Raw genomic sequence first — 15,650 nt, forward strand, 5'->3', positions numbered from 1 at the left:
GCTTTTCACGCAAAGCAGGCCCCATAGAAGTGAATAGGGCTGCATGAAAATCGCAAGCATCCGCAAGAAAGTGCGGATGCGGTGCGATTTTCACTCATGGTTGCTAGGAGACGATCGGGATAGGGACCCAATCATTATTACTTTCCCTTATAACATGGTTATAAATTAGGGATGGAGGGGGTTAAAAAAATAAAAATAAAATTAAACTCACCTCATCCACTTGTTCGCGCAGCCCGGCTTGTCTTCTTTGACTTTGAGGACCTGGGAGGAAAAGGACCTTTGGTAACATCACTGCGTTCATCACATGGTCCATCACCATGGTGATGAACCATGTGACAGACCATGTGATGAGCGCAGTGACGTCACCAAAGGTCCTTTTCTCCCAGGTCCTCAAAAAAGAAAGAAGAGAAGCCGAGCTGCTCAAACAAGTGGATGAGGTGAGTTTAATTTATTTTTATTTTTGTTAACCCCTCCATCCCTAATTTACTTAGCATTCTGTATTAAGAATGCTATTATTTTCCCTTCTAACCATGTTATAAGGAAATAAAATAAAACCTACACAACACCTAACCAAACCCGAACTTCTGTGAAGAAGTCCGGTTTTGGGTCTGGGTACCAAACATGCAGATTTTTCTCATGCGCGTGCAAAACGCATTAAACTGCTTTGCACTTGTGCGGAAAAATTGCGCATTTTCCCGCAACGCACCCGCATCTTGTCCGGCCCTCACACGCAACGCCCGTGTGAAAGAGGCCTAAAGGCCTCTGTTAAGGGAGGTTACTGTCAAGGGGGTGGTTTGCTGTGAAACTAACTGTTAAAGAGGAAGGCTGCTGTAAAGGTCAAAGTTAAGGGGGTGGACTGCTGTGGAGGTCCAATTTTAAGGGACGGGGCACTGCGGGGGGGTCAGTGTTAAGTGGTGGAGGGCTGTGGAGGTCACTGTTAAGGGGGCGGGGTGCAGTAGATGTCACCGTTATAGTGGATAGTGTTGATATATTGTAACAACACACACAAACATTAAATTAAATAGATTCAGGCTGGGTTCAGACCTGAGCGTTTTACAGTGCGTTCCTATGCACTGTAAAACGCTCAGCAGGCAAGGACCAATGATTCCCTATGGGCATGGTTCTCACCTGAGCGTTTTACAGCACGTACGAACGAGCTGTAAAACGCCCTACGCCCCAAGAAGTACAGGAGCTTCTTTGGGGCGTATTGTCGCGCGTATTGTGGCAGTTTTTCATTGGATTAATCACATAAACGCGCGTACTACGCGCATTTCCAAAATACAAAAACGCCCCAAAATACGCCTCAAAAACGCCCGATAAAAACGCCTGTAAAAAGCGCTTATCGAATACGCTCAGGTGTGAACCCAGCCTCAATATACGCTAGTGAAGCCGGGTCCTTCAGCTAGTTAAAGACCAAGTGAAAAAATTATTTTTACCTCAAAATAACTACAATGCAGTAATAAAAGAAAGAATTGCCCCCAAAGGTGTACATAGTCTTTAAAGCAATTAGGGGCTTGTCCAAGATTTTTAATTATCTTAGACAACCCATTTAAAGGGAATGTCCATTCATGCAACCATTTATACTTCTTCAGTGCATTTGAAAAGAAAAAAAAATAAGCACTTTGCAATAGTCTTCATTAACCCTTTGATGTCGAGGCCTATTTTCATTTTTGTATTTTGGATAAAAACAAAAAAACTAACATCCTAATTCTGCAGCTCAATGCGGCGATACCAAACTTGTATCGTTTTTTTTTTGTTTTACTACTTTAAAAAAAAAAAAAATCTTTGAAAAAAGAATCAAAATTTCTTTGCATTACCACCTTCTGACAGCCATAACTTTTTTATATTTCTATCTACAGAGCTGTATGAGAGCTTGTTTTTTGCATAACAAACTGTATTTTTTATATTTACCATTTTGGTAAATACTTCTTTTTGATCACTGTTGATACATTTTTTGGGGCAATTAGATGACCAAAAATAGCGAATTCCAGGATTTTCAATTTATTCCGTACACCGTACAGGATTTTTTTTTATATTTGAATAGTTCAGACATTTTTGGACACAGAGATACCTAATATGTTTATTTTTTTTATTGTTCATATATTTTTATATGTAAAAGTGGAAAAGGGGGGTGATTTAAACTTTTAATATATTGGTGTTTTTTGTTTTTTTTTACTTTTATAACTATTAGTCCCCTTAGGGGCTTAGTACATGGGATCTTTTGATCCCCTCTCCTATTCACCCTAATAGATCGCCTCTTCCTGTCAATGTGGGTGGGTACCGGCTATATGATACAGCCGGCACCCGCCATGTATGGAGCGGGCCCACTGCAGAGGCCCGCTCCATACATGCCCTGTGGCATTATGACATAACTGTATGTTATAATGCTCGAATGGGTTAAAAATGTCCCGTTTTGGCTGTACAGCTGTTATGCACATCTATGTATCTCCTTAATAACAGACTACAAACAAACCCTGTGTTGTCGGATCTTGCTGCCATACTTCTTTCAATCTGTCCCCTCCTTGTGACATATATTTGACAGGTTAGCTACAAATAGGGAACAGATACAAGAATGTATGACTACAGAATCAAACCACAGGGTTTGTTGTAGTCTGTTACCATGATAGGTCTGAACAGAGGCTATAGACCCAAAATGACAGGAAATGTAATAAATGCACTGAAGAATACAAATAGCTGCAATGGTGGACTTTTAAGGGACTTCCCTTTTAAGAAATGTCTTGTCTAAAATGTTACCCTCCAAATGAATAGATAAGTATACACTGCGTGCAGAATTATTAGGCAAATGAGTATTTTGACCACATCATCCTCTTTATGCATGTTGTCTTACTCCAAGCTGTATAGGCTCGAAAGCCTACTACCAATTGAGCATATTAGGTGATGTGCATCTCTGTAATGAGAAGGGGTGTGGTCTAATGACATCAACACCCTATATTAGGTGTGCATAATTATTAGGCAACTTCCTTTCCTTTGGCAAAATGGGTCAAAAGAAGGACTTGACAGGCTCAGAAAAGTCAAAAATAGTGAAATATCTTGCAGAGGGATGCAGCACTCTTAAAATTGCAAAGCTTCAGAAGCGTGATCATCGAACAATCAAGCGTTTCATTCAAAATAGTCAACAGGGTCACAAGAAGCGTGTGGAAAAACCAAGGCGCAAAATAACTGCCCATGAACTAAGAAAAGTCAAGCGTGCAGCTGCCAAGATGCCACTTGCCACCAGTTTGGCCATATTTCAGAGCTGCAACATCACTGGAGTGCCCAAAAGCACAAGGTGTGCAATACTCAGAGACATGGCCAAGGTAAGAAAGGCTGAAAGACGACCACCACTGAACAAGACACACAAGCTGAAACGTCAAGACTGGGCCAAGAAATATCTCAAGACTGATTTTTCTAAGGTTTTATGGACTGATGAAATGAGAGTGAGTCTTGATGGGCCAGATGGATGGGCCCGTGGCTGGATTGGTAAAGGGCAGAGAGCTCCAGTCCGACTCAGACGCCAGCAAGGTGGAGGTGGAGTACTGGTTTGGGCTGGTATCATCAAAGATGAGCTTGTGGGGCCTTTTCGGGTTGAGGATGGAGTCAAGCTCAACTCCCAGTCCTACTGCCAGTTTCTGGAAGACACCTTCTTCAAGCAGTGGTACAGGAAGAAGTCTGCATCCTTCAAGAAAAACATGATTTTCATGCAGGACAATGCTCCATCACACGCGTCCAAGTACTCCACAGCGTGGCTGGCAAGAAAGGGTATAAAAGAAGAAAATCTAATGACATGGCCTCCTTGTTCACCTGATCTGAACCCCATTGAGAACCTGTGGTCCATCATCAAATGTGAGATTTACAAGGAGGGAAAACAGTACACCTCTCTGAACAGTGTCTGGGAGGCTGTGGTTGCTGCTGCACGCAATGTTGATGGTGAACAGATCAAAACACTGACAGAATCTATGGATGGCAGGCTTTTGAGTGTCCTTGCAAAGAAAGGTGGCTATATTGGTCACTGATTTGTTTTTGTTTTGTTTTTTAATGTCAGAAATGTATATTTGTGAATGTTGAGATGTTATATTGGTTTCACTGGTAAAAATAAATAATTGAAATGGGTATATATTTGTTTTTTGTTAAGTTGCCTAATAATTATGCACAGTAATAGTCACCTGCACACACAGATATCCCCCTAAAATAGCTAAAACTAAAAACAAACTAAAAACTACTTCCAAAAATATTCAGCTTTGATATTAATGAGTTTTTTGGGTTCATTGAGAACATGGTTGTTGTTCAATAATAAAACTAATCCTCAAAAATACAACTTGCCTAATAATTCTGCACTCCCTGTATGTAGTCTGTTTTCCACCATTAAACCACCATATTGGTACGTGTGATGATACAGATTACCTCTAGAGAAGGGAATACAGCAATTGGGTCCAGTGACATGTGTGATGGGCTATTATTCTAAATGACACCTGGTTCTGCTGACCAGTGTATATTGGTAGATGCCTGTACATTACATGGACCTTGTATAATTGGTGTGAGCCTGTAGGATATAATGCACTCCCAGTTCAACTTTAATCTGTCTGCAGAGAAAAAATAATGATAAAGTAATATGGGTATTATGTAGTTTGGGTGAAGTTACCTTTAAAAATGGATCTGTCATCTGAATATGCTGTTTGTTACATTTGATGTTTGCTACATATGGACTCTGTGAATGTACAGATTTATTTGAGTATTTTTTTATCCTGTCATATGGATTTATTCACACTGTATCTGAAATTGACTGTAGAAGAAGGCAGATGTGATGCCGATGGCATCCAGTCAAAATACATCTGTCACTTTTCTAGCGTGGGCTAGAAACAATCTATACTTGACCAAGGAATCCACAATCGTTTGGCTCACGATTAACATATATATATATACACACATTACTAGATTAAAAAGACAAATCCTTACACAGTTCAACCCTACTTAGGCTTTTTGTTCAGAGGAGGGCTCTGAGAAACCTTGTGGACAATTATAACCAATTTTGACTCACAAGGCAGTTAAAAATGTCCTTGAATAAAATAAAGGGATTCTCTGGTACCGTTCTATTAATTGCCTATCCTCAGGATAGGTCATTAGGTCTGATCGTTGGTGGACCGACTCTGGAGCCGGAAGTTGTCGCCAGAACTAAATAGCTCCATCGATTGTGTAGTGGACGGAGCTGGTTACTGCAGCATTGCTCCCATTCCCCTCGGTGGAAGCAGTGCTACAGTAACCACCTCTGTCCACTACACAATGGATGGAGCTATGCAACACTGGAGCGGATTGGTGAAGATGCAGGGTGTCGAACTCTCGCCGATCAGATTTATAAAAGTATCAGAAAACCGCTTAGGGTACTTTCACACTAGCGTTTTTCTTTTTCGGCACGGAGTTCCGTCATAGGGGCTCAATACTGGAAAAGAACTGATCAGTTTCATCCCCATGCATTCTGAATGGAGAGCAATCCGTTCAGGATGCATCAGGATGTCTTCAGTTCAGTCACTGAACTGCGTTTTGGACGGAGGAAATGCTGCAGCATGCTTCAGTATTATCTCTGCCCAAAATTCCAGATCAGTTGCCGGAATGCCGGATCCATCCTTCCGGTCTGCGCATGGACGGACAGTATCCGGAGAGACGGATCTGTTCTTGCAATGCATTTGTAAGACGGATCCGCATCCGGATCAGTGGCGGATCCAGAGCCTGGTCTCGGGAGGGGCACTTTCAGATTTTTTTCTGTCCGCCGCCACAAAACAATGGTGCTTATAGACTCAGACTACACAGTGTAGGGGTATACTGTATACTGTGTGGCACAGTGTAGCGGTATACTGTATATTGTGGGGCACAGTGTAGCGGTATACTGTATATAACAAACATATTTTACATGAAAACTTACAATTACTTGGCTTGGCCCTTGGGGATCTCGGACACCACTTCAACAATTTGGCCGGGGGCTCGGCGGAGCTGATGTTGTGTTTTATCCTAATGAGAAAGATTTCATAATAAGGATTTGGAGAAGGGGCAGAGGGATAGCAGAGCAGGGAGAAGCTGGTGCTGCTACTAGGGGGTCATACCATGGGGGAGTAATAAAGCCCACCATAATGCCCCCCCAGTAGTAACAATTCTCCTTATAATGTGACAGTGCAAAAAATACCCCCTTGTAATGCCCCCAGTTGAGCTAATGTCCCCATAGTGCCCCCATAATGTCCCAGTATAAAATACCCCTATATAGTGCCCCCAGTAAATGCCCCAATAGTGCTCCACACCCTCCTTCCTCCTAGTGTCCCCCATAATGTACCAGTATAAAATGCTCCAGTAGATGCCCTCAGTGTCCCCCATAATTTGCAAGTATAAAATACCCCTTCTTAGTGCCCCCCAAAGATGACCCCATAGTACTCCTCTCCCCCCTTCCCCATAGTACCCACCATAATGTGTCCCAGTATAAAATTGTACTGTACAGATCGCCCATATACAATACCCCTTCTTTGTGGCCTCAGTAGATGCCCCTATAGTGCCCCCAATCATGTGCCAGTATTAATAGCAGCCCCCCATGTGCCAGTATTAATAGCAGCCCCCCATGTGCCAGTATTAATAGCAGCCCCCCATGTGCCAGTATTAACAGCCCCCCATGTGCCAGTATTAACAGCCCCCCATGTGCCAGTATTAACAGCCCCCCATGTGCCAGCAATAACAGCCCCCCATGTGCCAGCAATAACAGCCCCCCCATGTGCCAGCAATAACAGCCCCCCCATGTGCCAGCAATAACAGCCCCCCTGTGACAGCAATAACAGCCCCCCGCCAGTAATAACAGCCCCCCTGCCAGTAATAACAGCCCCCCTGCCAGTAATAACAGCCCCCCCGCCAGTAATAACAGACCCCCCCCCCCCGCCAGTAATAACAGACCCCCTGCCAGTAATAACAGCCCCCCCGCCAGTAAAAAACAGCCCCCCCCCCCCGCCAGTAATAACGGCCGCCGGCAGTAATAACAGCCCCCCCCGCCAGTAATAACAGCCCCCCCCAGTAATAACAGGCCCCCCCGCCCCAGTAATAACAGGCCCCCCCGCCCCAGTTATAACGCCCCCCCTCCCGCCAGTAATAACAGCCCCCCTGCCAGTAATAACGCCCCCCCCCCCAGTAATAACAGGCCCCCCCGCCAGTAATAACAGGCCCCCCCCCGCCAGTAATAACAGCATTGTACTGTATATATATATATATATATATATATAAAAAAAAAACATACTTACCTCCATGTCAGCGATGCGATGCAGGCCTCTTCTGGCCTGTGTCCTGCGCTGTATGGGTCAGGTGGCGCGATGACGTCATCGCGCCACCTGCGCCGGCCTCTGATAGGCTGCCGGCCTAGTGCCTGCAGCCTATCAGAGGAAGGGAAAGGGACACGCCTCTCCCTCCCCTGCCGCAGCACAGGCATCTGAGACTGTATCGCTGTCCTGAGGACGGCGATACAGATGACTGGAGATGAACGCTTCCACAATGGAAGCGCTCATCTCCCTGTGCTCCGCCGCCGCCGCCAGCTCGGGGGGGGGGGGCAATTGCCCCGTTGCCCCCCCCCCTGGATCCGCCTACAAATGCTGTCCGTTTGCATGCAGATTGCCGGATCCGTCAGGCAGTTCCGGCGACTGAACGCTGGCTGACGCTGTGTGTGACGTCAGGTTCCCAGTGCATGCTGGAATGGTCGGCGCACTCTGCACTGAAAGGTAAGTATAAAGTTAGCAGAGGCAGCAGCAGTGGGGTGGGGGGGGGGCACCTGTGATTTGGCATGTATAAAGTTATCCACTTTATGGGGGCACTGGGGGACATGGTGGATGGCATAGGAGGCACTGGGGAAGGGGGACATCATGGCAATCTGGATGGAGGGGTTGATGGCAGTGCCATTATGGTGGTACTGGGGGACATGGCATGGAGGGGCTACTGATCTGATGGCACTGGGGAAGTGGGGGACATGGTGGATGGCATAGGAGGCACTGGGAAAGGGGGAAGTTTTTAAAGCAATACATTATTTTAAGAAGGTTTTTCTTATTAGATTACTCGATTAATCGTAAAAATAATCAATAGAATAATCGATTACTTAAATAATAGTTTACTGCAGCCCTACTCGTAGTGACTTATATAGAATCAAAGGTCTTTATTGTTTTATATCATCAAAGAATTGAGTTGCTTTTGCAGCCACTGCTTGGCATTGATTACTATACTGCATATGTGGCAATATTAGTTGTCAGACAATGACCATGGTCCCCTTGCATGTCCGAAGAGCAGTTAGCTGTGTGCAGTGCACTGGGCCTCATTGCTAATCCCACACAATATGGCCACACAAAGAGATACATTAGTCTGCTGGTGGCAAAAGGGAAAGCTGAAGTATGAAAACACAACTTCTCACAAATTACCGTCTGCTGCCAAACACAAAAGAGGAAAACCTTTCATGCACAACCCTGAAGAATAAAAGCACTCTTTATTTCACCCTCATTTCACGAAGAAAGAAAAATTCTCAGTAGGAGTCACAATTCTGGTCAGCTAAAATAAGTTAAAAATCTTTTGATTAACAAAGCTCCTTTGTGACAAATTAATCCTCATGCTATAATAGCTCAGAGGAATGTGTATAGGGGCTACACTCATTAGAAAAAGACCAATGTATCATGTACAAGGATATTTCTTAGGATATGCAGTATTTCGGTGTGAATATTTGGGTGGCACTGTATTGTAGATCACAGTTTTACCTATAATTATTTTCCATTCCTTATGTTTTTTACACATCAACCTTGTAGAAACTGCACCAGCATTCATTACTGGGTGGTCAGGCAGATGGGCAATGTCCAAGCACCAAGCAGCTGAGGAGCCCATATGCCCCATGGAAATATTGAATCCATGATTAAACCACTATCTATTATTTTGTCTGATAAAGTAATATCACGCATTAAGGGCTCATGCACACAAATGTGTGCTGCCCGTGCCGTGCATTGGGGACTGGATGGATGGGCACTGTCCGTGTGGCCAGCGCTGACGGATGCAGACCCATTTAACGTGAGGGTGTCCGCGATGTTCTATTTTTTTTGCGGTGTGGAGACACGGACCGAAATGCCGCCTAGGGCTTCTGTGTCCTTCCAATCCGTGCCCTATCTTCCAGATTGTGGACCTATTCAAGTGTTTGCAGGCCGCAGTATGGGCACGGGCGGCACATGTTCGTGTGCATGAACCCTAAGTGACATGGTTCTTCACCAGTTGCAGGCTTTGGGTAGTCTTAATCAGTCCATGTTCCCAACTGATCCTAAGTATATATTAGAGCTTTCTGATAAACTGTAGCCAATACGTGTTTTACATATTCATTGGGGATTCACTTATATGATACATTGGTTTGCGTTACCGTCAAAATAAAACTAAATAAATTTACTGCCTGAAAAGGAACACTTAAAATAATATATTTAAAAAACAAATGTGTGGCTAGCCACCCGCATATTTCAATCAGGCTCAAGTGTGAGAGGGAGGTTATTATCTCTTTAATCATATGTGATCAAACCTCCAATAATTGTTATCCAGTATGGAGATATACACAGGCACATATTATCATCGATATGTTGTGTAGACAAATACTATGTATCACCATATAGTGTGTTTTTCTCCATCTGTTACACCATAAAATGTCTTTCTTAGGGTACTTTCACACTAGCGTTTTTCTTTTCCGGCATAGAGTTCCGTCACAGGGGCTTTATACCGGAAAAGAACTGATCAGGCATATTCCCATGCATTTTGAATAGATGCATCAGGATGTCTTCAGTTCAGTCACTGAACGGCATTTTGGACGGAGGAAATACCGGATCAGTTGCCGCCATTAATTTACATTGAAATGTATTAGTGGCGGATCCGGAGAGACGGATCTGTTCTTGCAATGCATTTGTAAGACGGATCTGTCTACAAATGCTGTCCGTTTGCATGCATTGTTGTTTTTAGGCATTGTAGCCACCAGCACTTCTGACCATCAATCCCAGGTTCCCCACAAGCTACACTCTTAATCATTTGCACATAAACCCTTCTTCCTATATTGCGACTGCTCGCCGCGTTTCTATGCCTATTATATCCGCACTGTATCGGCCAATACAGCGCCGGAGGCTCTGCATGTTCACCGTTGCTGCACGCCCGCCATCAGAGGCCTGCAGCGTTCTGTCTTCATTGTGAGCGCTGCCATACGCCAAGTGTATGGGCATGTAGCACTCACTACACCCTTTTTAGTGCTGCCATACGCCAAGTTTATGGGCGTGGAGCTCCTACTGTACCCAGCTAGTTGTCTTCTGCTCCTGATGACATGCGGATATAATAGGCATAGAAACACGTCGAGCAGTCGGAATATAGGAAGAAGGGTTTATGTGCAAATGATTAAGAGTGTAACTTGTGTTCCGGAATTTTGGACGGAGATAAAACCACAGCATGCTGCAGTATTATCTCACTCCTGAGAAGGCATAAAGACTGAACTGAAGACACCCTGATGCATCCTGAACGGATTGCTCTCCATTCAGAATGCATTTGCAATTGCTTTTCTGGTATTAAGCGCCTAGGACGGAACTCTATGCCGGAAAAGAATAACGCTAGTGTGACAGTACCCTTAACAAACCACTCCAGGATTTTCTTCCTACCTTTACTTGTTACTTATGTAATAGATTAAGAAAGACACATTTTATGGTGTAACAAATGGAGAAAACACACTATATGGTGATACATAGTATTTGTCTACACAACATATTGATGATAATATGTGCCTGTGTATATCTCCATACTGGATAACAATTATTGGTGTATGATATAAGGAGCTTTGATCATATTTGATTAAAGAGATAATAAGCTCCCTCTCACACTTGAGCCTGATTGAAATATGCGGATGGTTAGCCACATATTTGTTTTTTCACAAGTTAATGAAATAAAATATATTATTTTAAGTGTTCCTTTTCAGGCAGTAAATTTACATATTCATTGCCCAAAACTATATAATCAAGTGAACATAATGAAATTTAAGAAACGATTTAACAGGTGACTGGGTATTTTGTTCCACTAAGCACCATCTTCCCCGTCACTTAAATAATTGTGGCATTATCTCATCTTTTCTTAATGGTGAGCTTCACTGTAGCTCATCATAAAGCTACTGAAAGTGTTAAAACCTCTCCTCATTTTATGGCTATCAATCTTTTTGGATTTTTTTACTCATTCGTCAACCTTCATAATGAAAGTTGTATATATTTGCCAATCATGAGACAGCTCAGAAACAGGTAATGTGCATTCATTTTAAAATCAGCTAAACACACGTCCGTGGTGTGTTGCGGACCCGCAAATTGCGGGTCCGCAACACACCAGCCCGGCACCCCCATAGAAAAGCCTATTCTTGTCCGCAGGCTGCGGACAAGAATAGGACATGCTCTATCTTTTTGCGGAGCTGCGGACCCAAAGATCGGGGCCGCGCACCGCAAATGCGGACAGCACACTGTGTGCTGTCCGCATCCATTCCGTCCCCATAGAGAATGAATGGGTCCGCACCCATTCCGCAAAATTGCGGAACGGATGCGGACCCATTTTGCGAACGTGTGAATGGAGCCTTAAAGGGAATCTGTCACCTATTTTGACCATATAAAACTGTTAACATAGCAATGTGCAATAAAGTACCTTTATTCCAGCATGGCTCTTCTTTCTTTTATTCAACTTTTCATTCAGATGAAAAAGCAATTTTTCTGATATGCAAATGAAGTCTCAAGGTGCCCAGAGGGGCGTTATTACTCTGCTCTAGTGCCCACTAACGCCCCCCTGCAGTGCCCAGCCCGCCTTTCTTCCAAGCCCAGCACGCCTCCTAAGAAATAAATGTCCTCCCACATCCTTGCCGAACGGCTCCGCCCCCTCCGCTACGTCATTTAATTTATTCACTCGGCGATACTGCGCCTGCGCGGGATATCGGAGGCCAAGATAGGAGGAAGCAAGGACAGTGCAGTGAATAAATTAAATGACGTAGCGGAGGGGGCGGCGCCGTTCGGCAAGGATGTGGGAGGACATTTATTTCTTAGGAGGCGTGCTGGGCTTGGAAGAAAGGCGGGCTGGGCACTGCAGGGGGGCGTTACTGGGCACTAGAGCAGAGTAATAACGCCCCTCTGGGCACCTTGAGGCTTAATTAGCATATCAGAAAAATCGCTTTTTCATCTGAATAAAAAGTTGAATAAAAGAAAGAGGACACATGCAGGAATGAAGGTACTTTATTGCACATTGCTATGTTAACAGTTTTATATGGTCAAAATAGGGGACAGATTTCCTTTAAGGGATTGTGGACCTTTGGGAAGGCTTTTGGTAAACCCTTCTCTTTGGCAGACTTACAGAGGGATGCATACTTACCTGCTTCCCCGAGCTGGCTCCTTCTCTTCCCGACCTCAGCTTCTCCGCTCAGCTTAGCTCATGTGACTATTTGACATGATGCAATGGGAGCAAGTGACCCCTGTGGTCAGTGATTTAGAAGTTTACATCCTGGGAGCACAACGGAGGCCCAAGAGCGCGGGATTCAGGTAAGTATGCTTTACAGGTCTGCCAAAGATGAATGGAACAGCCACAGAGATTTCTGCAACAAACCTTTTAACCCCTTAACTCCCAGCGCTGTACATACATACGGCGCTGGGCGGGTGTTTATAGATGGCGCCCGCTCCTGCCCGCTGTGGGCCCATAGCCGCGGGTGACCGCCTGCTTCTTTTAGCAGACACTCGCGGCTCATGTCCGCAACCGGCAGTAATGGCGATTGTGGACATTTAACCCCTCAGATGCCGTGATGAATCGTGGCCATGGCATCTGAGCGCGCTGAAACCGAACGTGTGTACTTTCGGTGGTGCTCCAGCTCCTCTTGTGGCGATCGAGGAGCCGGAGTGTGTATGCAGCGGTCCCTGTCTTTATGAATGACAGGAGGCTGCTGCATAGTATTTCCTATGGAGCCCTTGCCTGTAATAGGGCTCCATAGGAAAGTAGTAAAATCATCATAGATTCCAAAGCACGTGCATTGGAGTCTGTGATAATAGCAATCTAATGATTGCATGTTATAGATCCCTATGGGAACTTTAAAAAAGTGTAAAAAAAAATATGTAAAAAATGTAAAGATAAATAAATACAAAAAAAAAAAAAAATTCAAATAACCCCCCTTTTCTCAAAATGAAAATAAAAGAACAAAAAAAATACACGGGTGTCGCGCTGTGCAAAAACGCCCATAGTATAAAAATATATTCCCCATACAGCAAAACGGCAAAAAATGTCCAAATGGCCGATTCGCCATATTTGGTCGCTTCATTTTCTACAAAAAATGTAATAAAAAGTGATCGAAAAAGTCATACCACACCCCAGAATGGTATCAATGAAAAGTTCAGATCGCCCCACAAAAAATGAGCCCCCATACAGCTTCGTACACATAATTACAACAAAGTTATAGGTGTCAAAATATTGCGACAAAAAAATAAAACTGATTTTTTTTCCCCCCACTTATTAATTTTTTTATCACTTTTTTGTCACCTTTTATCAAAACGCAAGAAAAACGATACACATAAGGTATCACCGGATTTGTACTGACCTGTAGAATAAAAGTAACTGTTTTTTTTTCCACTTCCCACTACATTATATGCAATATTAAATGGTGGTGTTGGAAATTACAACTTGTCCCGCAAAAAACAAGCCCTCATATGGCTATGTGAACAGACAAATAAAAAAGTTATGGTTCTGGGAAGGCAGGGAGCGCAAAACGAAAACAGCCAAAAAACATCAACTCTGGCCCTTAAAGGGTTAAGTATGAACATTGGATTACAGGTTGGACTTGATCTCTTTCTTATTCTCATCGACTATGTCACTGTACCCAAACTGTACACATATGTGGGGTCATTTATCAAACTGGTATAAAGTAGAACTGGCTTAGTTGCCCATAGCAACCAGATTCTACCTTTCATTTTCCAAAGGAGCTGTCAAAAAATGAAAGGTGGAATCTGATTGGTTGCTATGGGCAACTAAGCCAGTTCTACTTTACACCATTTTGAAAAATGACCCCAATGGTTCGAAGCAATTTATTATTCTAATTGTATTAAGTTCTCCATTAACCTAGTGGTAGTGTGCAACACAGCTGAGAACGGCAACCGGTTTCTCCATGGTTTTGTCATTTGGCTCTGCTACTTATATAGGTGCTGGACCCATTGAAACCATGTTTGTCAGCTTTACAAGATGCAAATTCAAAAAGCACAACAATTTTCCGCAAAATATTGTGGATTTACTCATTATACAACAATAAAAATGTTTCATAACATCACACCCACTCATGTAGACATGGTACTTTTGTACAGTACTATAGTACAGATAGATTTCCATATACATAGTACCCCACATATAAGGTGCAGTGTACTACGCTACAGCTGTATGTGTACTAGTGTACCATATATCACTATAGGCCTGTATAGATAATTCTGGGTTCTATATGATAGGGCTCTATATATTATGGTGCTCCTTGTCTCACTATAAATATGATTGTGCTCTACCTATAACTATATGTCTATAGACAATAGTGGATCATAATATGGGCATTTGGGGCGGTAGCCCCTCCAGAGGACCATGTAGGGGCCCATTGCCACCCAAACCACACCACACTAACTGAACCTTCACCAGTATGGCTTCCCAACCACTTCCGGTCTGTAAGCGCAGGCATGAGACTTTATGTCATGGTGTGGAGGGAGTGTTTTGGCATCCAACCCGTGATTCTCAATAGCCATCCCCCTATCACCAACAAGAAGGGCATTATTTAAAATATAACATGTGTGCTTACTAGTTATTCCGCCGCCATTCCTACAGCATAAATGTATGTTTGGTAAGAGGACTATCTAGTACTTTATGTATTGGACCCACTACCTCTTCTATGTATTATTATAACTATAGTCTACTATTAATTAACTACTAGATAAAACAAACTTACTACTTTTTTTCCCTGCAGACTCCAGAATTCCATTCCAGTACTCCCCAGAGTGGTGACATTCTGGGTCACTGCTGCTGCCAATCACGTGCTATATACTGGCCAGTGATTGGCTGCATGGCAACCTGGTGTGTACAGAACGTACACATTGATGTGGTATAGTTTTCACAAAAATGTACCAAAAAATTATCATGGAAGGGGGATTGGTCAGGGAAGAATGGAGGAAGGGGGCTCCAGTTAGGTAAACAGCCCCGGGCCTATGATACACTTAATCAGCCCCTGGCTATATATAAAATAATGGTGCCACAGCTGTAGTTAAAGGTCGGGGAGCTTTGTGCTGTTGTTTTAAAAGGGGTTTTCATTGTATTTTTTTTTGGAAACACCTACCACCAATGTGGCCACAGCTGAAGGGTTGCTGATCCCACATACTTGTGCTGCCAGTTTAACTCCATCTGCAATATGAGCCACATTTAGATTTAAGTTCCCAATCTACCCATGCCAAGTATGCCATAATGAAATCAGAAGTGTAAGAAGACATGATACGGCCCCATAGACTTCTAAAGGTTCTGAGTTTCAGTCCCATTCAACTAGAAAGTTGGACGTGGCCATGAAATAGCTGTGCAGTTTTAAGTGTGGATTTTGATTCATTTCTTTTTAGCTAAAGCCAGCATGC

The 15,650-nt window shown here is 43.6% G+C and overlaps 1 protein-coding gene across 1 annotated transcript in view; it reads left to right on the plus strand.

Annotated features, from left to right (window-relative positions):
• The window catches only part of SLC35F1 (solute carrier family 35 member F1), a 446,044-nt gene that overhangs the window by 427,847 nt on the left and 2,547 nt on the right, over positions 1-15,650 (plus strand). The gene's annotated exons all lie outside the window — the stretch shown is intronic.

The sequence above is a fragment of the Bufo bufo genome, chromosome 4 (genome assembly GCF_905171765.1).
Source record: "Bufo bufo chromosome 4, aBufBuf1.1, whole genome shotgun sequence".
Lineage (NCBI taxonomy): Eukaryota > Metazoa > Chordata > Amphibia > Anura > Bufonidae > Bufo > Bufo bufo.